Below are 23992 nucleotides of genomic sequence, written 5' to 3' on the forward strand. Positions count from 1 at the left end.
GTACTGATTCAAATATTCATAATTATTCAAAATGAATAAAATAACGAGGTATGAATAATTATTCATATTTCCCCTCTGAGCTAATTCGCTATAGCGGAATTCTCTTAAATCTGTCTGATTTTAATAAACTAAAGTTAATTTACTGTTTTTATCCAGTTGATTCTTCCATTGTATTTCAATGTAAACTATTTATATGTATCTTTACATATACAATGACATTAAAAAAGAAACCAAAATACAGTGGAAAATTAGTTACCAAAAGAATTTAAATTGTGTTACACTGAACACATCCTGCATCATGATCCCATACAGCTCTGAAAAAAATTAAGAGACCACTTAACATTGAGTTCTCAAGTAACAATAAAAAGGTAATGCATTCAGTTTTGTGAACAGAAGGATTGTTTGTGCCAGCAAGTTTTGTCCATAGAGCTACAGCAACTTCTCATGGTTTAATCAAATGTTTACCACCACACAATAATCTCCTTATCAGGATGTTAACCTAAACCGGCATGTCTTTCATTTCTGTGGTTATGTAAATATCTCTTGTTTAGTTTCATTTTCATTATACCACATGTTTTACAGGAATACCATGCATGTTTTGGTCTCAGTAAAAAAACAAAACAGGATTTGACATCCTAACAAAACTGTCAACACAATCATAAAACAAAATATTTTAAAGGACTTTTTTTTTACAGCGTGGCCAAAGTTTAGCAAAACAAGGGAACGAAATATGTTGTTGGAACTGTTAATTCATATATATTTTAATATACACAGATCAGGCATAACGTTATGAGTGAAGTGAATAACACTGATTATTTCTTCATCTTTTCATCAGAGATCAGTTTGTTTTGTATGGGTCTTTCTCTTTTACACAATGATACTAAACTAGCCTAGAAATATAAGGTGTTTCTCAATGTCAAGGATGCTTCCTTGGAAGGTCTGATCCTTCCAAGTCACTTCCTTCAGAGGCTAGGCGAGGCTCCTCTTAAGCATTCGGAGAACACGTAAATGGAACAGGCTAGCAAGTGCACGTCATTACGTCATTACGTCAGTGAAAAGGTCCGTTGGCCATCAATAACATTATGTGTAACGTTATTTGTATATATTTTTATATCAATACAGTAGTAATTTGTACCGGCATTTAAACGTTAAACTTTACGTATATTTACTACGGTTATAACAAATGTTTGGTAACGTAAATAAAAGCATTATGGCAATCAGCGAGGTGAGGGACCGTGGAGTGATAATGAGCGGCAGCTGATCGCCGCCACACCGGTCTCGGCTCACAGCAAAGTGATTGGAGTATAAATGTGGAGCGTGGAAGACGAGAGAGGACTAGGCCTGGAGTTTATGTTATAGTTTATTATGTGTGTGCGGGCAGTCGCCCGTGAGGGTTTTTCCCGTGTTACTTTCGTTTTGTTTATTATTTATAATAAAGCTGTTGAACGTTCACCGGTTCCCACCTCCTTCCTTCCCATCTACAAACTCCGATACAAGCATATTTGCACTGTTCACGCTCAGACTCCGGGAACATCAGAAGATAGCGAAGCTGCGCGCATAGGATTGTGGGTGATTTGAGAATGCGAAGTGCGCGAAGGCTACTCATATGCATCCTTTCCTGTATATGACATATTTTTCAAACGAAGGACTCAGTCCTTGATTGAAATTCGAGGATCCTCGACATTGGAACAGTCCTTCGTCGGATGTCGATGACGTGGCATCCTTGGAATTCTGGCTTCCGAGGATCCTTCCTTGACATTGAGAAACGCCTCTAGACGCACCCTAGCGGCAGCAAATTTAATCTGCCCGCAAGTGTCGTCTAGGAACTCTCAATAGAGGAAATGCACGTGACATCATCGTCAGCTGGAGCGACTGTGATTACGCCCCGCTGAGGAGAAGGGGGAGGCTGCAGACCTGGAGCAAGACAGTTCTACGGCCCAGACAGTTCTACGGCTCAGGCAGTTTTACGCCCCTGTTGTTCCTGACACGACCAGAATGGGATACACGGCGAAATAATATTAAATCTAGCCATAGGTGTTGACTAATTGAGTTTTTTTTTTTTTTTTTGGAATTTAAATAAAGCTTTTATACCCGTGTCGATGGCGACACATTCAACCAAGCTGTACACAGTAAACTCCTCAACCGTTTGCACTATCACAATAATTAAAATAACTCCCGACAGTAGGCCTACTAACTGACGCTTTTCGCCAATATAACTTTAAAGCCTTATGGTAATGTCATGATTTCTATCAGCACATCACTGCTGCTTTCAGGGGCGGGAAGGAGGGATTTAAAACGGAGATACGGATCGCCTCAGGTTCTGTTTTAGATTATTTTTAGATTACAAAACCTAATTTAAAACCTAAAAACATGGCAAAGACAGAGGAGGCGATAGAGTTTATTTGTGACAATTGGAAGGAGACTGAGTGGGACTCTTCAGACCTGGAGTCTGTGTATTCAGATACTGAGGATACGCGTTACTGCTGGCGTTGATTCAGGCATGGATTAAGGTGAGTGAAAGCTTGTCTTATTTCCGATTGAGGCTGTTATAAATATCAGTCAAATAGGCATAGATTTACTGTTTCAGTTCAAAATGTTTCACGCATCTTAGAATGTGTGTGGTGTAACGTTATCCGTGTGCCGCAAAAAAAAAAAAAATTCCTGTGCGCATGTAATTTATTCGTTGCATGCGTGTGTGTGTGTGTGTGTGTCTTCAGCTGTGTGCATGCGTATGTGTGTGTCTGTGATGTTTGTTGTGTTGATATGCTTGTGTTCTAACAGTACTGAATTGTATTTAGAACTTATTTTTGCTTTTAATGTATTTTTTGTAATGGAAAATACATTCATAAATATACAGTGAGTTTGTAACACAAACTTGCATTTTTTTGTCAGTGTGTCTTCTCCAGAAGCAAATGGCCTGGCCATCCACAACACCCCCTCAGAGGGGCCATGGGCACAGTCAGGGCCAAACAAAAGGTCTTGAACAGAAGGTCCCCAAGAGGCTATTCACTGGATCAGAGATGATGACCTTTTTTGTGTGTGAAGTGGATGGACACAAGCAAGGTCTCCATGTACATAACTAGGGCTGTGCAATATATTGAAAATTATCGGAATATCATATAATGTTCATATCGAAAAAAATATAGACTATCAAATGTCCATATAGCGATAAATCACAACGGCACACAATATCTGAATGATTTTAATATTCTACTTCACAAGTGTCCGTTTTAGGTCGCCGCGTATCGCAGAGAATAGACTGGGCACACAACTGTTACTTTTGTGACTAGCCTGATGATTAAAGGAGTTATTAAACGCAAAACTGCTTTAGATCTTATTTTTAATAACAAAGATAAATTAAAATAACAAAAATAATCGTCCACCCCTAGTTCAGGTGTCTTTGTTTATGTTCTTGATGTTAAGTTTTAGGTTGAAATAACTATATATTACCAAGTCAAGCAAATAGTTTTTTAATGTTTAAATATTTGCATATTTATTTATTTTTTTAGTTTACTTTGATGTTAAAATTATATTGTCAGATTTATGATATACATTTGTGTTGTAGTGATGCTTTCTTTTCCCCGAAAGAATGTAAAACACATAAATGGTATCATTCTTTGTTTTTAAATATATTTTTTTTAATATAATTGAAATAGATTTTACACACTAATAGCAATTTTGTATATCGAATATCGCATTATTTAACAAGGTATTGCAAATCACATTTTTCTTCAATATTGCACAGCCCTATGCACAACTGTCCAGTGTCCACACAGTGTATAAATGCGACAGACAACAGAGGATGGGCAACAACAGAGGGTCCCTGTTCCCAGGCCAACAGCAGTTCAACAGTACAATAAGCATATGGTGGGAGTTGCGCCTGAATATTACCGTGACCAGCAGCTTCATTTTATACAAATAGATGTGTGCCACATCCCAGGACAAGCCCGTGACACTGTAAAACTTAGAGGAGCTTCTGGGTGGTCAGCTCACAGGCGTTCCCCTGGATGGCAGCCCCAGAGAGATGTGATCATCTGCCCCCGTTCCTGTGAGTGACGTTCAGGACCTGTCTCAGAGGGCCCGTATGGGACGGTGTCATTGCATATGATGCAGAAGGAGCCACCCCATGGACGTGCCAAGGGTGTGATGTGGGCCTAGGTTTGCAACCTGGTAGGAACTGCTTTAAGAGATCACCACATTTGAATGACTACAGTGAATGATCGAAAATGCCTGGACAACTCAGGTAAAGAAAAGCTCCTGAGTGAAAACTGCAACCCAGTGTCACAAAAAAAGACTTGTATATATGTATTATAGTTTATTCTTCACGTTTTATGTGTTAGATTATTTCATTCAGGTGTTTTTTTCTTTTTTCAATGAAAAGCAGTGAAATTTCCTGAGATGTTGATTTATGACAATTTGAATGATTATTACAAAATATTAATCACAAGAAGTCTCTTCTGCTCACCAAGGCTGCATTTATTTGGAATACAACATACAGCAAAAGGTTTTAACAGTATTATTGTGAAATATTCTTACAATTTAAATGAACCTTTTACTATTTGATGCAAAGCTGAATTTTTTTAGCATCATTACTCCTGTCTTGAGTGTCACATGATTATCAAATCGTATTCTAATATAATGATTTAAACATTTATTTGTGATAATAAATGTTTTATTATCAAAGACAGCAGTTATGTAGAAAAAATGTAATCCTAAAAAAAAAGTTTAACACAACTGCTTTCAACATAAAACTGCTTTCAATATTGATAATAATCATAAATGTTGTGTGTATGTGTTCATATAAGTTACATTTATTTAGCCCATCAGTCATGAAGTGTAGGCTACTCATACCCTTGATGAATTCTATCAGCTGTATTACATAGCATTTTATAAAGCCAAACACAATTCACCTCTTTCCTTAAATGCCACAGGTCATTTAGCCACCTGATAAGAAAAATAACTAATGTTTAACCACTAAACTACAGAGACATCAGAGCCAGCGGCAAACGTCAGAAGGGCTAGCCGAGGTAATGCTACTCTCGGTGGAAGGATCGCCTGGATCTTACAACTCCGAGAACATCAGATCAGATTTTCAAATAAGCCACATATATTAAGTTTTAAACAACCATTCTCGCCTGAAAAACTATTTACATTATGCTCAAGTCGTACAGCCATACACTATCTGAATTAATGCAACGCCAATATTTATACATTCACAAAAAACACGTAATTAGTCAACGTCAATGGACATATATAACTCGAGCCTCGGGATAATTTCGCCGTATATACGCCTATAACATATAATTTACGCCTTTAACAACAGGGGCGTAAAACTGCCTGGGCCGTAGAACTATGGAGTCAATATAATGCCTTAATGTTTTGCACAAAAATAAAGTTTTGCAAAACAAAAAAAAGAATTGAGCAAGAAAAAAATGTTTTGAAAACAAAAATAAAGAATTGCAAAGGAAAAATAAAGTATTGAGCAGAAAAAAATAAGTTTTGCAAACAAAAATAATAAATTGCAAAATAAAATAAAGTTGTGCAAAAATAAAAAAATATACTCAATTACAAAATTCAATGACAGCTGTAATGCTATTTTATCTTTGCCACATATTTTTCATGCTCAAACCTACTAAATCATTTGCACCGCTCATTTTATTTTGCGTTTGAGTCAAGCGTGCGCTCACGGTACTGGGTTTCCTTTGCGCTGCACTTTTCTGCACGGTTCTCTTTGTGGCACTGGTTTGACGTGGGGGTGGAGTCAAGAAACGGGGGCACGCCCCCACGAAATACGTCATCGGCAGGAGACGGAGATCAAGCATGGCACAGCAGAGGCAAGTGGGAGGATTCTAGGTATGTAAAGGTGTTTGTTTCCTATTATTTAGCGTTAAATGTGTTTTATTGTTTTTTTCCCATCTTCTTCTAAATGCGATTATTATTAACGCCCTTTGCTGAAGAAGTTAGAGATAATTTGCACATGAACTTGTTGTAAAATGATAGGTATGTAAAGTTGATTGTTTCTTTTTATTTAGCGTTAAAATGTTTTTTTTCTTCTTCTTCTAAATACGATTATTATTTACACTATTTCCATCTTGATGTTGATGTGCATTAAACGGTATATGATACACCAGGACTTGCCTCAACACACCAGCCTGGACGATACATTGCCTTAATGAAAAAGTTCACACATCAGTTAGAAATGTCCTAATAAAATGTTTAACAACTGCAAGATGCAGATACATTTTTGTGACACGTTTATAAGTAGAATGACAAATGTTTACTTAAGCTTAGCCACAGATGGACAGGAGAGGTTGTAGGGCACACTAAATTGGCAGACACATTGTGTTGTATATTTTGTTTTATTATATTACTACACACTCAGAAACGAAATGAAATGTGTAAACCAAACGTAATGACAAATTAACTAGATAAATAAAGAAATAACTAAATTATAACAAACTTAGCTGTCTTTTTCATATTGTAAGGTGTACTCCAAAATATCATGCAGAGTCTTTAGTGTTTTGTATATTTCATAACTAATTGAATACATTTATTTTGTAGGTCGGTGGGCACTGATGCCACCAGGGTTGAATTGGGGCGTATGGTAATGGAGAGACTGCTCTCCAAACTCCAGTATGCAGTGAGTCTCCAGCCGCTGGACTTGCAATTTATATGCAGTCATGAATTTATTTTTATCACATCAGTCCATAATCAAATTACAATCCCAGATGGAGGTGCAGTGTGTTTTATTAGGATTTGTAATGCTGCATTCTCCCAATATAATGGTTATAAATCTTTCATAAATCCTAATATAATGTTTTATCTTGCATATGTATTTACATTATCATTTCTGTGTGTTCTAATTTTGTGCTCTTTTTTTGCGACCCTTGTTCTGTTTCATGTTTTCTGTAGTTATCCAAGCTTCTTGAAGCTGAATTTCCCAAATTGAGATCACTCACTGGAGGGTGGCTGCTTTATAAGGCACCAGGTGCATTATATTAAATACCAGAGCAGACACAAGCATGACAACGCATAACTGTTTTAGTGCAAACTGTACAAAAGTTATATTTTTAGTGGTATTAGACACTGGGTTACAATTGCACATTTTCTCCAGCCATCCCAAAGCTTTCACATGTACACATTCCCTTTTAGAAAAAAAAAAATATTTTATAATTTTGCAGTCAGTGAAGTGATAGAGTAGTAATCATTTTTTAGCTTCCACTTTATGGACATGAGCCTAATTGTACTGTGTGGGCCCCCTAATACTTGATGTGTTGTAATGTGTATTTGAATTGGCACAGGTGGCAGTGGAAGAAGGCGGCTCATTGTTGTCCCTCCAGACTCCGAGGGCTATACTGGCAACCTTATCAAAATGGCAACAACCACTGGAAGAAAGGCACTCAACATGGTTCCTCTTCAAGATGGCATCATTGTGCCCACCGACCTACAAAATAAATGTATTCAATTAGTTATGAAATATACAAAACACTAAAGACTCTGCATGATATTTTGGAGTACACCTTACAATATGAAAAAGACAGCTAAGTTTGTTATAATTTAGTTATTTCTTTATTTATCTAGTTAATTTGTCATTACGTTTGGTTTACACATTTCATTTCGTTTCTGAGTGTGTAGTAATATAATAAAACTAAATATACAACACAATGTGTCTGCCAATTTAATGTGCCCTACAACCTCTCCTGTCCATCTGTGGCTAAGCTTAAGTAAACATTTGTCATTCTACTTATAAACGTGTCACAAAAATGTATCTGCATCTTGCAGTTGTTAAACATTTTATTAGGACATTTCTAACTGATGTGTGAACTTTTTCATTAAGGCAATGTATCGTCCAGGCTGGTGTGTTGAGGCAAGTCCTGGTGTATCATATACCGTTTAATGCACATCAACATCAAGATGGAAATAGTGTAAATAATAATCGTATTTAGAAGAAGAAGAAAAAAAACATTTTAACGCTAAATAAAAAGAAACAATCAACTTTACATACCTATCATTTTACAACAAGTTCATGTGCAAATTATCTCTAACTTCTTCAGCAAAGGGCGTTAATAATAATCGCATTTAGAAGAAGATGGGAAAAAAACAATAAAACACATTTAACGCTAAATAATAGGAAACAAACACCTTTACATACCTGGAATCCTCCCACTTGCCTCTGCTGTGCCATGCTTGATCTCCGTCTCCTGCCGATGACGTATTTCGTGGGGGCGTGCCCCCGTTTCTTGACTCCACCCCCACGTCAAACCAGTGCCACAAAGAGAACCGTGCAGAAAAGTGCAGCGCAAAGGAAACCCAGTACCGTGAGCGCACGCTTGACTCAAACGCAAAATAAAATGAGCGGTGCAAATGATTTAGTAGGTTTGAGCATGAAAAATATGTGGCAAAGATAAAATAGGATTACAGCTGTCATTGAATTTTGTAATTGAGTATATTTTTTATTTTTGCACAACTTTATTTTATTTTGCAATTTATTATTTTTGTTTGCAAAACTTATTTTTTTCTGCTCAATACTTTATTTTTCCTTTGCAATTCTTTATTTTTGTTTTCAAAACTTTATTTTTGTGCAAAACATTAAGGCATTATATTGACTCCATATAGAACTGTCTGGGCCGTAGAACTGTCTTGCTCCAGGTCTGCAGCCTCCCCATATAGGATATGATTGCCTCCCAGCGAGACCGTGAAGTGTCGAGCTCGGGCGATCGGGTTTTTTGCGGTGAGCTCCTCGGGAATGGCGACGCCGCACGAGGTCGCGGTCGGGGCGCTGGCAACAGCTGGGTTGAGAGTGGAGTGCGCATGGTAGGAAACGCAGGAGATTCTGGAAGCGATCCAGAAATGGAGGAGGAAGTGTCAGGTGTGGGAAATGGAGGTAATGAATGGAAGGTAGTGGAAAATCGAAAAAGAAAGTCAAACCGGGGGCAGTTCTCAGATTCTGATAGTGATAAGGGAAAACATCAGTTAAGGAGAAGAAAGGAGGAATATAAGGTAATGATACAATTCGTATCTGAATCGGATTTTGCAATAAATCCACTGAAATTAACTAAAGCAATTAATGACGAGATTGGGCCGATTGATAATGCAAAAATGGTGAGAGGGGGTAAATTGCTATTATTTTGTAAAGACAACAAGCAACAGAAAAAGGCACTAGGAATGAGAACTTTACTGGGGAAAAAAGTAACAAATTCAATCCCAGAAGAGAAAAATTGGGTAAGATGAGTAATAACAGGGATCCCGATTGACATGACAACAGAAAGAATCAAAAATAATATATCTGGAGCAGAAGTGAAGGAAGTAAGAAGACTTCAGTATGTCAAAGACAAAGAAAAGAAGGATAGTTTATCTGTGATGATACATTTTTGTTGAGGATAAATTACCTGAAAGGGTGTATTTAGGATACATAATAATAATAATAATAATAATAATAATAATAATAGATTTTATTTATAATGCACTTTTCATTCCGAAGAATCTCAAAGTGCAAAAAGGGGGGGGGGGGGAATAACCCAAAAAATGAATAACAAGTAAAAATATAGAATACTACAAACAATCAACCAACACAGAAAACAGAACAGAAACAGAGCTGATGGTGAACAGAAACAGAGCTGATGGTGAACAGAAACAGAGCTGATGGTGAACAGAAACAGAGCTGATGGTGAACAGAAACAGAGCTGATGGTGAACAGAAACAGAGCTGATGGTGAACAGAAACAGAGCTGATGGTGAACAGAAACAGAGCTGATGGTGAACAGAAAACAGCTGATGGTGAAAAGAAAACAGCTGATGGTGGAAGTCTCTGTTAGCTCCGCAGCACACTGTGGTCCACTCCATGTTTAAAATTTCTCCCAGCGGTAGTGTGTCCTGATGACATCACTGAGGCACGAAAGCTGAAGACCAGATGATGGGTCTTCATGACGATTCAAACGATGGGGATCGCCGCAGCACCATGCAGGAGGCAGAACATTTTTCCGGGCACTTCTGTGGACGCAGAAGGTCGGCGCAGAAGTCCAAGCCGCTCCACGGCCGCAATGCAGGACGGAACAGCGGCGCAGCCGAGAAGCGGAACATCCCAACATCATGCCGGACGCCGATTACGATGGCCCGGATGACGCTAGCCCGGTGCAAACTTCAGCCCCCATGCAGCTTATGCCCAAGGGAGACCACCAGTGAGCAGTCGCGGCGAGAAACATCAATGTCCTCCAAACCAGAACCAACCGCAGCAATTCAAACATAAACATTAGAGAAGCGGTGGAAAACGGCGAAACGACGAACAACGTCCTCTCAGTGGCTGCCAGCAATCATCAACAGCCCCAATTGTAGCTCTGACTGTTAGACTAGTCACAAACATAAGGAAATAAAATCAAATCTAAATCTAATAGTACATTAACATGATTTGTGGGTGGAGAAGCGGCGAACAGACAACGCCAGCGTCCTCTCCCCCACGTTGCCTAGCAACCGAATGAGTTATGTGGTTAGACCATATGTACCTCCACCATTAAGATGCTTTAAATGTCAAAGATTTGGCCATGTTGCGGCAGTATGTAGAGGGAAGCAAAGATGTGCAAGATGTGGAGGAGAGCACGATTACGGTAAATTTGAACAAGGAGTAAATCCCAAATGTTGTAACTGTGGGGGAGAGCACAGCGCAGGGTATGGAGGATGTGAAGCGAGGCAAAAAGTCCTGAAAGTACAAAATGTAAGAGTGGAAGATGGGTTAACATATGCTGAGGCCCTGAAGAAAGTGGAACAGGAAACAAAAACAAAAGAAATGAAGAAAGCTGCACCTCATATAATGAACAAAGGCAAAGAAGAGAGTGAGAAGGATCCAGTGGAGATTGATAAAGTGTCTTTTGTAGCATTTATAGTTGAAGAGGTAAATTGCTCAGCGCAAACGGAAAGTCGGACAGAGAGAATTAAAATTATAGTGAGAGCAGCAGAAAAGTATTTGGAAATTGAAGGAATTAATGTGGAGATGATCAATGAAAAACTAAAAGTACCGGTAGGAAACACCCAGACAGCATGTGGTGGAGGTTCGTAATGGTTTGCTAATATTACAATGGAACGCAAGAAGTTTGATAGCAAACGGACAGGAATTTAAGAACTTCATATTAAAACAAGAAAGACGCCCAGATATAATTTGTGTTCAGGAGTCTTGGTTGAAACCATGTCTTAATTTTACACTATTAGGATATATCAGGATAGACCAGACGGAAATGGAGGGGGTATAGTAACTTTCATAAAACAAGATATAGGATACAGGATTGTAGAAATTAATGAAGAACATGAGGTAATAGTAGTTGAAATATGGGAAGGATCCGAAAGTATAAAAATAGTGAATCTCTATAATCCATGTAAGAAACGAAATATAGGAGATTTGGAAAAAATAGATGCTAACGGTCAGTGGCGGCGCCAGGGGGGGGCTAGGTGGTGCTGCAGCTCCCCCTATATTAGTCATAGCACCTGCCCAGCACCCCCAAGAAATGTCTGTAATTTTTTATATTCATATTTTAAAGTCATGTTTGAATATTCTCTCATGTTTTTAAAATAAGAATTAAATAATAATTTAAAATTATATTTTAGTCTTAAATAACATGAGGCCCAAATAGGTGATCATCTTTGGCCAATGGGCTCGGCGCCCGCGAACCTCTGAGCTTGTTTTTGATACCGAGTTTTAGCAAAGTAAAATAACGTTACACCAAAATGGATCGTTTTTTGCTCCCTAAACGTCCACGTTCTGAGTCATATCCTGAAACGAGAAACGAGACTGTGAAGGTGCAGACACAACACTCGTCATCACAGAGCCTCGAGAACAAGAAAATTCCTGGGATGAACTTAAAGACAGAGAATCGGCGGCGGCGGTTTTCACTGAGGATGCTAACGTTACAGTCAGTCAGTGTTGCCAACTCTCACGAGATAAATAATCAACTGCAGCTTCAAAAACAAGCCCAATATTACTATATTATTAATTATTATCATATCAATATAATTTATGATCAACAATTTATCAATAAATGAGCCTGCTATTAAATTGAAACCTTTCAGAGTTTGAAAAGCAAAAACAGATGTGATATTACAAAATTATTCAAATTGCAATAAAGGCTGTGAACAGAAGAGGTTTGGAGATGGAAAAAGTGATGTGAAGGCTAATTATGGTAACCCATAGTCGGAGTTAGTGCACACATTAGCAGTGGTGAACATGAACACATATTATTTTATTGTTTTATCATAGCCTGCAATGATAAATACATTGAGATTCTTCGGAATTAAAAAGTACATTATAAATAAAATCTATTATTATCCTTCTTTTTTTTTTAAATCGGTAAATTAGGTGCCTCTCCTCTGTTTCCTCCGTCTCTGTACATGTCTTCTGGTTGTATTGTTTGTAAAACAAAAAATGTATTCGTCTATTTACTTCTACGAACTATCATTACGTGCATTTATAATGTCCCAGTCTATGGTCACATCACATGCCTACACGTTGAACGCAATTTTTCTTCAATGAGGAGCGAGGCGGGATGTATGAGGACGAATTGCAGTATCGTTGCATTGAATGGCCATTAGCTGTGAGAAGACCGTGTCAGCAATGTACTGGACAAAACAGCAACTATTAAGAAACAAAGTTGCTTGTCATATTTTCCTAACAAGCAAACACATTTTAAAAAATAAGCCCAAAAAAAACGCAACCCACGACTCAAGATTTTTAACACGACTTGCCCAAAAAGAAGCCCAAAGTCGCGTAACACGTGGATTTGGCAACTATGGTTACGGTTTGAGCTGCAGGTGATATTAGCAACCATCCTCAAGAAAGCCCAGAATTATATTATATTTAATATTAATTATATTTAATATTAATTATAATTTATATATATATATATATATATATATATATATATATATATATATATATAATAACACAAAGCACGCAAAATTCAAAGCACCTTCTCTTAAGTGTTAAGCATCCCCATAGCACCTGCAACAGAAAATCTCTGGAGCCGCCACTGCTAACGGTAGACAAAAGATGGTATGGTGTGGAGATTTTAATTCTTATAATACTTTGTGGGGGAGTGAATATACAGATCATAATGGATTGGTAGTGGAAGAAATGTTAGATTTAAGAGGATTCGTGTGTATAAATGATGGGTCAGGCACTAGAATAGATATTGGAAGTGGAAAGATGTCAGCTATAGATTTAACTTTGATTTCAGAAAATTTAGCAAGGAAAAGTACTTGGAAAGTAATAAGTCACAATAATATAGGAAGTGACCATTTTCCAATATTATGTCAAATAGGAATAGATATTCAAAAAGAAAAGGTAGAGAGAATACAAAGATGGGCATTTAAAAAAGGCAAATTGGGAGCAATTTAAGGAGATTAGTGAAGTGTATTTGGAGGGATTTTTCGGAGAAACAGACGATGTAGATGAGTTGAATAATAATATTTGTAAAGCAATACGGAAGGCAGCGGTAGAAGCAATAGGAAAAAAGAAGTCAGGAAATAGAAAAAAGGTGGTTCCCTGGTGGAATGAGGAATGTAGCGAAGCAGTATATATAAGAAATAAAGCTCTAAGAAAAGTAAGAAAAAGTATTAATTTTAATGATTTGATAAACTATAAAAAAGCACAAGCAAAAGTGAGACGTGTAATAAGAATAGCTAAGAGGAAATATTGGAGAGAATTCTGTGAAAGTATTGGTGAAGATATTGAAATTAATAAAATATGGGGGATGATTAGAAAGATGAGTGGAATTCAGAGTTATAGTAGCATTCCAGTTTTAATAGATAAAGAAAAATCAGCAGTTTCAGATAAAGAAAAAGTAGAAGTATTAGCAGAATATAAGAGAATATAACAGAGGAAATGAGAAGACACAGGAGACAACGCATTAGAGAAAATCCAAACATTTTAGAAAAAAGGGCAGTCAGGTAGTGTAATAGAGGAACCATTTACAATGTATGAAATGAAGAGAGCACTCTCAGGGGCAAGGAAAACTTCTCCTGGAAAGGACGACATTTGTGTAGAATTGATCAAAAATTTATCAGAAACATAATTAAATACAATATTAGGTTTGTATAATAGAGTATGGGAAATAGGGAAACTTCCTCCTGAGTGGAAACATGGGGTCATAGTACCAATTGGCAAGCCAGGGAAAGACAAAGCTCAACCAAGCAGCTATAGGCCAATAGCTCTGACATCTAACCTATGTAAGCTAATGGAGAGAATGGTAATGTCAAGGTTAGTATATTTTATTGAGAAAAAGGGTTTATTTTCACAATACCAGAGTGGTTTTAGGAAGGGGCGTAGCACTATGGATTCAGTAATTAGTCTAGAGGCAGCAATAAGGAAGGCCCAAGTGAACAAAGAGGTAGTAGTTGGAGTGTTCTTTGATATTGAGAAAGCATACAATATGTTATGGAAAGAGGGTTTGTTAATGAAACTGGATAAAATGGGAATTACTGGACGAATGTATGATTGGATCATGGACTTTTTATTGAATAGGACAATACAAGTTAGAATAAGGACAACGTATTCACAAATATATACAATAGACAATGGAACTCCCCAAGGTAGCGTGTGTAGTCCAATACTTTTTAACATAATGATTAACGATATATATACTCAAATTGACACAGGAAAAGGGAGGTCACTGTACGCAGATGATGGTGCACTATGGAAAAAGGGAAGAAATGAAATGTTTGTTGTAAAAAGTCTGCAGGGAGCAGTAAATAAGGTAGAAAATTGGGCAAATGAGTGGGGTTTCTGGTTTTCAACTGCAAAAACTCAGGTAATTTGTTTTACAAAAAGGATGATAAATAGTAGAGTAGGTATAAAAATGTATGGTCATGAATTGTAACAAGTTAAAATGTTAAGATTTTTAGGCATGTGGATGGACTCTAAATTAACATTTGGCATTCATATTCAAAAGCTAATAGATAAATGTAAAAAGGGAATAAATGTAATGAGGTGCTTGGCTGGGGTAGAGTGGGGTGCGAGTAGACAGTCTTTAAGAAGAATATATAGCTCATTAATAAGATCGGCAATAGATTATGGTAGTCTGATATACAGCTCTGCAGCAGAAACATGGCTCAAAAAGATTGAGGTAATTCAGACTCAAGCTCTAAGGATTTGTTGTGGTGCATTTAGAACATCTCCAATACCATCTATTCAAGTAGAGATGGGAGAAATGCCATTAGAAGTTCGTAGGAGAAAGTTAAGAATGAGATACTGGATCAATGTAAAAGGACATGATGAATGGCATCCAGTTAAAAAGGTACTTGAAAACTGTTGGGAATATGAGTACGGAAATATAAAGAGTTTTGGTTGGGTAGCAAATAAGGAGGCACTGGAAACAGGTATAACTGAGATAGAAGTAGCTCCTTCTGTTGCAATTTCATCTATACCCCCATGGTTATTCCCAATGCCAGAAATAGACCTATTCATACATAATGAGATACATAAGAATGAATCAAATTTGCCATCAAATGTAATCGTTCAACAATATATTATTCAAGCATATAACAACATGACTCAAATATTTACAGATGGATCAAAAGATCCGGAAACAGGTAGAGCATCTGCAGCAATATATATTCCTCAGTACAATATTAAAATATCAAAAAGAGCAACAGATCATATATTTGTTTTTACAACAGAACTGATAGCCATGTTATTGGCTTTACAATGGATAGAAGAAAAGCAGCCTAACAGTAGTGTGATATGTACAGACTCACTATCAGCTCTGCAGAGTTTAGAAAGTGGAAAATCTTTTGCAAGACAAGATATTTTAAATGAAACATTACAGAAGCTATATAACATAAAGCATTTAGGTGTAAGGGTGAGTTTTTTGTGGGTTCCTGCCCATGTCGGAGTAAAGGGAAATGAGGAAGCCGATAAACTGGCAAAGGAGTCATTGAAAGATCATGAGATCAGAATCCGAGTTCAGATGAGTAAAGCGGAAATTAAGGGATTGATTGGGACTGAAGTGAAAAAGAGGTGGCAGAGGTTATGGGATAATGAAATAAGAGGAAGACACATGTATAGAATACAAAGAAATGTGGGGGTGGAAAGAGCAACTATAAATAACAGGAAAAAGGATGTGATAATTACAAGATTACGTATTGGGCATACTTCACTAAATCAAAGTCTATATAAAATAAGTAAACATGAAACTGGTAATTGCGACAAATGTGGATATCCTGAAACAGTAAAGCATATATTATTAGAATGTATAGCATACAATAGAGAAAGACTTGAATTAATTCAGTCACTAAATGATAGGGGTGTAAGTAATTATTCACTAAAGGAAATATTAGGAGAAGGAACAAAGCATGACATATACGAGAAAGTATTAAAATTTATTAAGGATACAGAACTGGTAAAAAAGATATAAAGGGTTTCTATATAAGTTTTTTTTTTTTTTTTTTTTTTTTTTTTTCTCTCCAAAGTGTATTCAACCAAGTAGTGCTCCATACTCCAACCCAGTAGGTGGCGGAAATGCACCTTTAGTTGGTTTGCCAACCGCCATATAAACAACAGAAGAAGAAGAAGAAGAATTCAACGTATGTTTTTTTGTGTTTTTGTATGCGAATGCCTATGCACATCTGTGAATTGAGCGTGTGTGCAGGACTTTTATTTTGGAGCGGTGTTGTGACGTCAGAAGCCTGCGCCGCGCTCCTGCATCTGTTGTGATTCTGCAGAAGAAAGGTTTGTTTTAAGCGTATAAATCAATGTAAACTGTTCAGGCAATGCTATCGTTTTAACAAGAACCGTCGAATTACTGTTTGAATATTAAACTTAACATTATAATGCGTTATCTAACATTAATGGACTTTATTTTGTGTGAGTAAAGACCAATTCATACATGAGTAACATAAATTATGCGTCTCATTTCTCTATATATCGTGAATCAGTTTATCATAAACATGAATTCGGTCACTGGTGAGTAGAGCTGAGAGAAACTGAGCTTTTGAAACTCAAAACAGGGGTTTTCCTGGCTCAAAGTGTTTGTTTAAGTATAGAAAAGGGTTTAAATGTATCATTCATATATTTCCACATCACTGTAGAATAGCTACGTCTGTGTTTATTGATCTAATGGTCACTCTTATTTGTTTATTGAACTAATGGTCACTCTTATTTGTTAATCACAATCCAGATTCCAGTAAGAGCACACTAATTTATTATAGAAAATACAATATAATCATAAGCTGGGCTGGTCCTGTTATACTGTGACTTTTCTTTCTCTGATTTAAGTCACATATTTAAAATAAATGGCTTAAATTACATATTTAGGTTCTCTTTATCACTTAAACAGATATAATAAACATTAAAAAATAAAATATTTATTGATGCATTCAATCGTATCATGTCCTCATGCAAAGTAATCAACTTCCACAAGAGCTATAAACCATGAAATGATAATAATTTCTCAATATTTGTAGATTGTTATAGAATAGGCTAAACTTCCTCAAATCATTTATATAAATAAAGTGAATCTATAGTTTTTTATACAATTTTCTTCATTACAGTGTCCCTGAGGTCATCTTCCCTGTTAGTAAGTATTTTCTCGGCCTTCCAAAAAAGACCACTGTAAACAGAAATAACCTTCAACTCTCACTCCTGCCTGTTTTTTTAGTTTGTGAAATGTTATCCTGCTTGTCCCACTCTTATGGTACGTTCACACCAGATGCGAATGAAGCGATAAGCGTGAGTGATTTACATGTTAAGTCAATGCAAAGACGCGAATAGACATTCTGCGGCACGAATTACGCGAATTGAGCAAAATGAATTTGAACTTTGGCGGATATTCGCACTGCGGTAACCAATCAGGAGCCTGCTTCCTGCTGTCAAGTGGATGAATTGATGAAAGGCAAACCTCAAGGCCAGAGTAATGTAAAAATACTACAGTTATTGTGTCACAAAATAAGTTTTTCAGGTGAGAATGTAGTTTAATGCTGTTAACCCTGTTAGGCTATGCTATGAAGAATGTTTGTCTGGTTGGCGGTCGTAATAATGTAAAAACATATCTGACTTTATCTATAGAAAGTTAGCTAGATAAATGTTGATCACTTTAAAGGCCACAGCTAACTGAAAATGTTCCACCCAGTTAGTTTCCAGGTCTATCAACCTAACAGGGTGGAAATTCAAAGAGAATTTAGTGTATTAAAACTGTTATATAGGTGCAGTTCCACACATTACTGATTGCAAACCATGCAGGACAATGAAAAGCCCCTTTCACACTGCGATTCCGGCAAATACACGGATAATGCGACCCAGCATTTGTTCACGGGCCACTAGATTTGGTCCATTCACACTGCCAGCGAAATACCGTAATATGTGCACTAGGGCTGGGACAACGCGTCGACGTAATCGATGACGTCGACGCAAAAAATACGTCGACGCAAAATATGCGCGTCGATTCGTCAGACTCAAAATAAAGATGGCGGCGCCGGAGAGTAGTAGCAACCATAGATGTACATAATAAAGTATATTATTTATTATGTATATCTATGGTAGCAACACGAGTGGCTCCTCAGACTTTCAGAAGTGCAAGGCTTCGGCTTGCGGGTTGGCCACAGTCTATGGGGTTGGCGCGCGGTGTGCACGGAGCATCACAGGCATGCGCGCACGCGTTTTGTTGTCACGGCTACATAAACAAATTTCTGCACACAGGAAGACAGATGTTTTGGTAATATTTGATGTATTTTAATCACAAAAACAAACGTTTGCATCAAGTGAAAGCATCGGACACATTGGCTACGTTACCTACATAATAAGCTGTTTTAAATTTAAAATGTTCAATGTCTCGCGCTGATGTGACCGAGGGTATCCATCCTCTAAGTGAGCAGTTTCATCCCAGGACTATTCCGGTTTTAAACGGAATATTGGCGCCCATAATGCACTCTACATGTAACTTTTTTCACTGTCATGCCGCGGATGCGCGTGGCGTTTCTGTTGCGGGTCAGCCACGGGGCTGCGTGGCGTTTTCTCTGCCTTTGCACACTAGACGCGTGTCTGACGCGGCGCTGCTGCTGCTATTGATGCGGAGTGAAGCCCTATTCCTAATGTTAAACATAAATAGCCTACTGATACAGCAAAGAAAACGGCGGGAGTAGCCACATATCTATGGTATTGACGGCAAATACTAGGCTACAGAATATTTCGTTCTGTATTGACAGTTGCAATATTTCAAAATCGATAATTGACGTTTTTTAGTATTACAATTAGGCCTATATCTGCATTTATGTAAACCTACAGACTTTCAAACATGAAAATGTAATTTAATAATATGTATTCGTGTCAAAATTATATATAAACATCTTTTTCTATTCTATTTTGCCTGGAGACGCTCCCAACACACGTGAAAAATAGGCGCTCTTCTATTTCTAGCATGCACGCGTTTTCCGCGCGTCACAGTCAGTGTGCAAACTCCAACCTGTTAACATGTGAGCCGAAACAAAAACGGACACGCCACGCAGCCGAGACGCTCACGCTTGCAGTGTGTCCCCAGATTTGATTAACCAACTTGTTGATATTTAATCGATGGGCATAGCCTGTAGGCTGAGTTGCATACATAGAAAAATCGTATAATATGTTTCTTTGTTGTAGGTTAATACTTATTTATTTGTGTGTGTGTGTGTGTGTGTGTGTACTTTGTTTTGAAGGTTTTATTGAATGCATTGCTATTGTATAGTCTTACTTTGGAATTTTAAGAGCAATAAACATATATTGCAATGTTAAGGATTTCGTTTTTTCATTCAGATAATTAAATCAACATGTATAAATTGCTATTAGGCAATTAATGGGGAGATAATCGGTAATCGAATCGAATCGTAACCGAATCGGACAGGAAAAATTAATCGTTAGATTAATCGATGCATCGAAAAAAATAATCGCTAGATTAATCGTTTAAAAAATAATCGTTTATCCCAGCCCTAATGTGCACTTTTCACATACAACCCGTAACGGTCCCGGGTCGAGTTGACACGTGACATCCGGATGTGACGTATAACGGCGAGCGATCTCAGCTTCAGTGAGGATAGTAAGGAGCTCCGTGGTCTCGACTTGTGTCCAGTTTGCACACATTTCTGCTTGTTTAATTTTAGTTTCTTTTGTATACGAACACTCTCTGTCTTTAAAACACCGACTAGCTCTTCTGGCACTGCAGGGTTGTATTATTGAAAAAACAAGCTCTAGGAGTCGCACGATAACTACGTACACGTTGCGGCATTAGTTTCGGCTTTTGTTCACACAGGGCTTGTCCCGGGTCGAATACCGCAATATTACTAGGTCCCCGACCCGGGTCGAATTCGGTAATCAATCCCGGGACGTGGTTGCTTTCACACAGAAGGCGACCAGGCAATGTTCCGGGAATATTGCGGGTCCGACGTGCAGTGTGAAAGGGGCTATAGAAAGCTCATCCAATCTGTCATTTTTTAATTATAATTTGACATCAACAGTTGTTTTGCGTATTTATATCTTCTTTTGGGAGATGAGGAGCATTAACAGCATACAGTATATGTTACAGTTAGTGTGTGTGTCTGATGCCAATTCATAGTCCTTGTGATGTGTGATCTAACAGACACCCAGTGTCTGTATATATGTACTAGCGAGTACAACATTGTTTAGAAACTGCAATAAACTCCAGCAAGTGATTTTATGCCAATTCACAGCACCTTTATCAACAGATCAAGTATTATAATGTAAAATATCAAATTGGAGAGTTTTACTGCACTGATACATAACCATAGACTGTAAAAAAAGAGGTTGGTAAGGAATGTGATGCGCTGTTTTAAATGATTGATATCTGAAGAGTTTCTGTCAACTTTAATTGAACAATGTATATTTGTCTGTCCCTCACATTAAGCTACGGGATGCTTTAGATGACTTTGTAGCAGCAAAGACTTTGGAGTGCCTTTACACAGAGCGCCTCAACCTGTGTTGAAACTGTCCCCAGGGATTTGACCACGGGGCCAGGGCTTTGACACAGCCACGGCCCACTTTGATCCAAAGCTGGCCTGAATGCCACGCTTGGGGAGGAAACCGTGATTTCAGACAGTACTGCAGGGGGGCGCATGTGCATTATGCCCAGCGGAAGTACTGGAGAAGCTGATGCCATTAGGCCTAGCATTCTCTGAATTTTTTTTTACAGGTCTGTTGGTTCCTTTTCTGTATGAATATGCAGGCTGCTGTGTAGTTCCCAGGAGGTAGATTCTCTGTCTGGGAAGCAATGAGCTCTTGGCTGTATTTACTCTGAGACCTAGGCATTCTAGCCGGCTTAGTTGCACTGATTTGTGAGATTTTATTTCTTTCTCTAACTGGGCCAGTATGAGCGTCGTCGAGGTAGTTCAGAATGCGCATTCCCGCTTGTCTAAAGGGGGCGAGAGCTGCATCCATACACTTGGTGAAAGAGCGGAGGGCCAGAGACAGGCCAAATGGTAGGACTGTGTACTGATAAGCCTTCACGTCGAACACGAATCTCAAAAATAGTCTGTGATGTGGGATAATTTTGATATGAAAGTAAGCATCTATCAGCTCCACTGAGAAAAAACAGTCCATTGGGCAGATTTGCGCGAGGATCTGTTTTAACCCTTAGGCACCAGAGGTTTTTTCCTAAAACGTTCGTTTTTGACATCTTAATTTCAAAAGGCTATATCTTAAAAGTGATAAAAGATAGACACTCTCTGTATACTAGAGTAATATTTAGGATGACCCAAAAGTTTATGTAGGGATTACATTTTCCCATCTAATTTGCATATTATGACGGCATATGGTGGTGGAAATCTTGGATTATAGAATTTTAATGAAAAGCCACGTTTAAATGATAAAATGCAGCACTTCTTTCCCCCCAAAATGTCCCTCACGTTCTATATGCTATATTGCACGATACTGAATGTTCAGGGAAATAGTAAACAAACTGTAAATCATTACTAATAAATGGCAGAAACAAACTGAATGCATGTAGCGGTTTGCCTTTTGCTGTAGAGATTTTCCATTTACTAAATACAGTGGGCACTCTGATTCCATATATGGGGCACATATATACATTGAGGAAAATAAGTATTTGAACACTCAGCTATTTTGGAAGTTCTCCCACTTAGAAATCATGGAAGGGTCTGAAATTGTCGTCGTCAATGTATTTTTTTTTAACTATTTATTTGTATCTGAGAAAATCAATGTTAATATTTGGTACAGTAGCCTTTGTTTGCAATTACAGAGGTCAAACGTTTCCTGTAGTTTTTCACCAGGTTTGCAAACAATGCAGGAGAATTTTGGCCCACTCCTCCACACAGATCTTCTCTAGATTAGTCAGGTTTCTGGCCTGTCGCTGAGAATCACAGAGTTTGAGCTCCCTCCAAAGATTCTCAATTGGGTCTAGGTCTGGAGACGGGCTAGGCCACACCAGTACCATGATATGCTTCTTACAGAGCCGCTCCTTAGTTATTCTGGCTGTGTGCTTCGGGTCATTGTCATGTTGGAAGACCCTGCCTCGACCCATCTTCAATGCTCTAACTGAGGGAAGGAGGTTGTTCCCCACAATCTTGCAATGCATGGCCCCGGTAATCCTCTCCTTAATACATTGCAGTCACCCTGTCCCATGTGCAGAAAAACACCCCCAAAGCAATATGCTTACCCCCATGCTACACAGTAGGGATGGTGTTCTTAGGATGGTACTCATCATTCTTCTTCCTACAAACACATTTAGTGGAATTAGGACCAAAAAGTTCTATTTTGGTCTCATTTGACCACATGAATTTCTCAAATGACTCCTGTGGATCATCCAAAAGGTCATTGGCAAACGTAAGATGGACCTGGACATGTGCTGGTTTTAGCAGGTTAACCTTCTGTGCCATGCATGATTTCAAACCATGATGTCTTAGCGTATTACCAACAGTAACCTTGGAAACGGTGGTCCCAGCTCTTTACAGGTCGTTGACCAGCTCCTCCCGTGTAGTTCTGGGCTGATTTCTCACCTTTCTAAAGATCATTGAGACCCTACGAGGTAAGATCTTGCATAGAGCCCCATTCTGAGGGAGATTGACAGTCATGTTTAGTTTCTTCCATTTTCTAATGATTGCTCCTACAGTGGACCCTTTTTTCACCAAGCTGCTTGGCAAATTCCCCGTAGCCCTTTCCAGTCTTGTGGAAGTGTACAATTTTTTTTCTCTAGTGTTCTTGGACAGCTCTTTGGTCTTGGCCATGTTAGAAGTTGAATTCTTACTGATTGTATGGGGTGGACAGGTGTCTTTATGCAGCCAACGACCTCAAACAGGTGCATCTAATTTAGGATAATAAATGGAGTGGAGGTGGACATTTTAAAGGCAGACTAACAGGTCTTTGAGGGTCAGATTTCTAGCTGATAGACAGGTGTTCAAATACTAATTTGCAGCTGTATCATACAAATAAATAGTAAAAAAAATCAGTTTTTTATTTAGATTATGTCTCTAACAGTGATGCCATAAGAAAATAATAATCTAATGCAAATACTCGCGGACGTTGACAATGCTCTGGTAAAACGGCTCACTCGCACAACAGCTCCGCTTTTGTTCGCATTGATTCAATGCGCTCTTGCTCGAAGATTTTGTATAGAATCATGGTTTTTTTGAGTAGGGATGAAGTATGACATGTCTGCCATCTAGTGGAGGGGAGTTTGAATTAAATTTGACACCCTATTTGACAAAATCGTACGTTTTATTCAGTGCCGCATCTTGTCGAGTAAACTCGACCGTGGCGCCTAGAGGGGAAATAGTGGCTGTAAAACCCTGACTAGAGGCATCACCTCTAGCTTTTTTCATTAGTAGGCTTTCCACTTTGGTTTTGAGGACGTGTGTCACATTGCTCTCCACAGAAGTGAGCATTATACCTGCGATTTGGAGCGAGTAACCTCGATGAATTGTTTTTATAACCCACGGTGTCACCGGGGATGGCTTCCCAAACCTCAGTGCTGCTTTCTGTGTTCAGAGTCCAGCACTATTGCCTTGGTGCTTAAGAG

General features: G+C 38.1%; 1 protein-coding gene across 1 annotated transcript in view; it reads left to right on the forward strand.

Moving 5' to 3' along the window:
- Positions 1–16623: 16623 nt before the first annotated feature.
- Positions 16624–23992, forward strand: part of LOC137049905 (zinc finger protein 271-like) — a 47453-nt gene continuing 40084 nt past the window's right edge. Inside the window, exon 1 of the mRNA XM_067428655.1 lies at positions 16624–16707. The gene's annotated coding sequence lies outside the window, so the exon portion shown is untranslated. The remainder of the gene's footprint in view (positions 16708–23992) is intronic.

The sequence above is a fragment of the Pseudorasbora parva genome, chromosome 20, assembly GCF_024679245.1.
Source record: "Pseudorasbora parva isolate DD20220531a chromosome 20, ASM2467924v1, whole genome shotgun sequence".
Classification (NCBI taxonomy): Eukaryota; Metazoa; Chordata; class Actinopteri; order Cypriniformes; family Gobionidae; genus Pseudorasbora; species Pseudorasbora parva.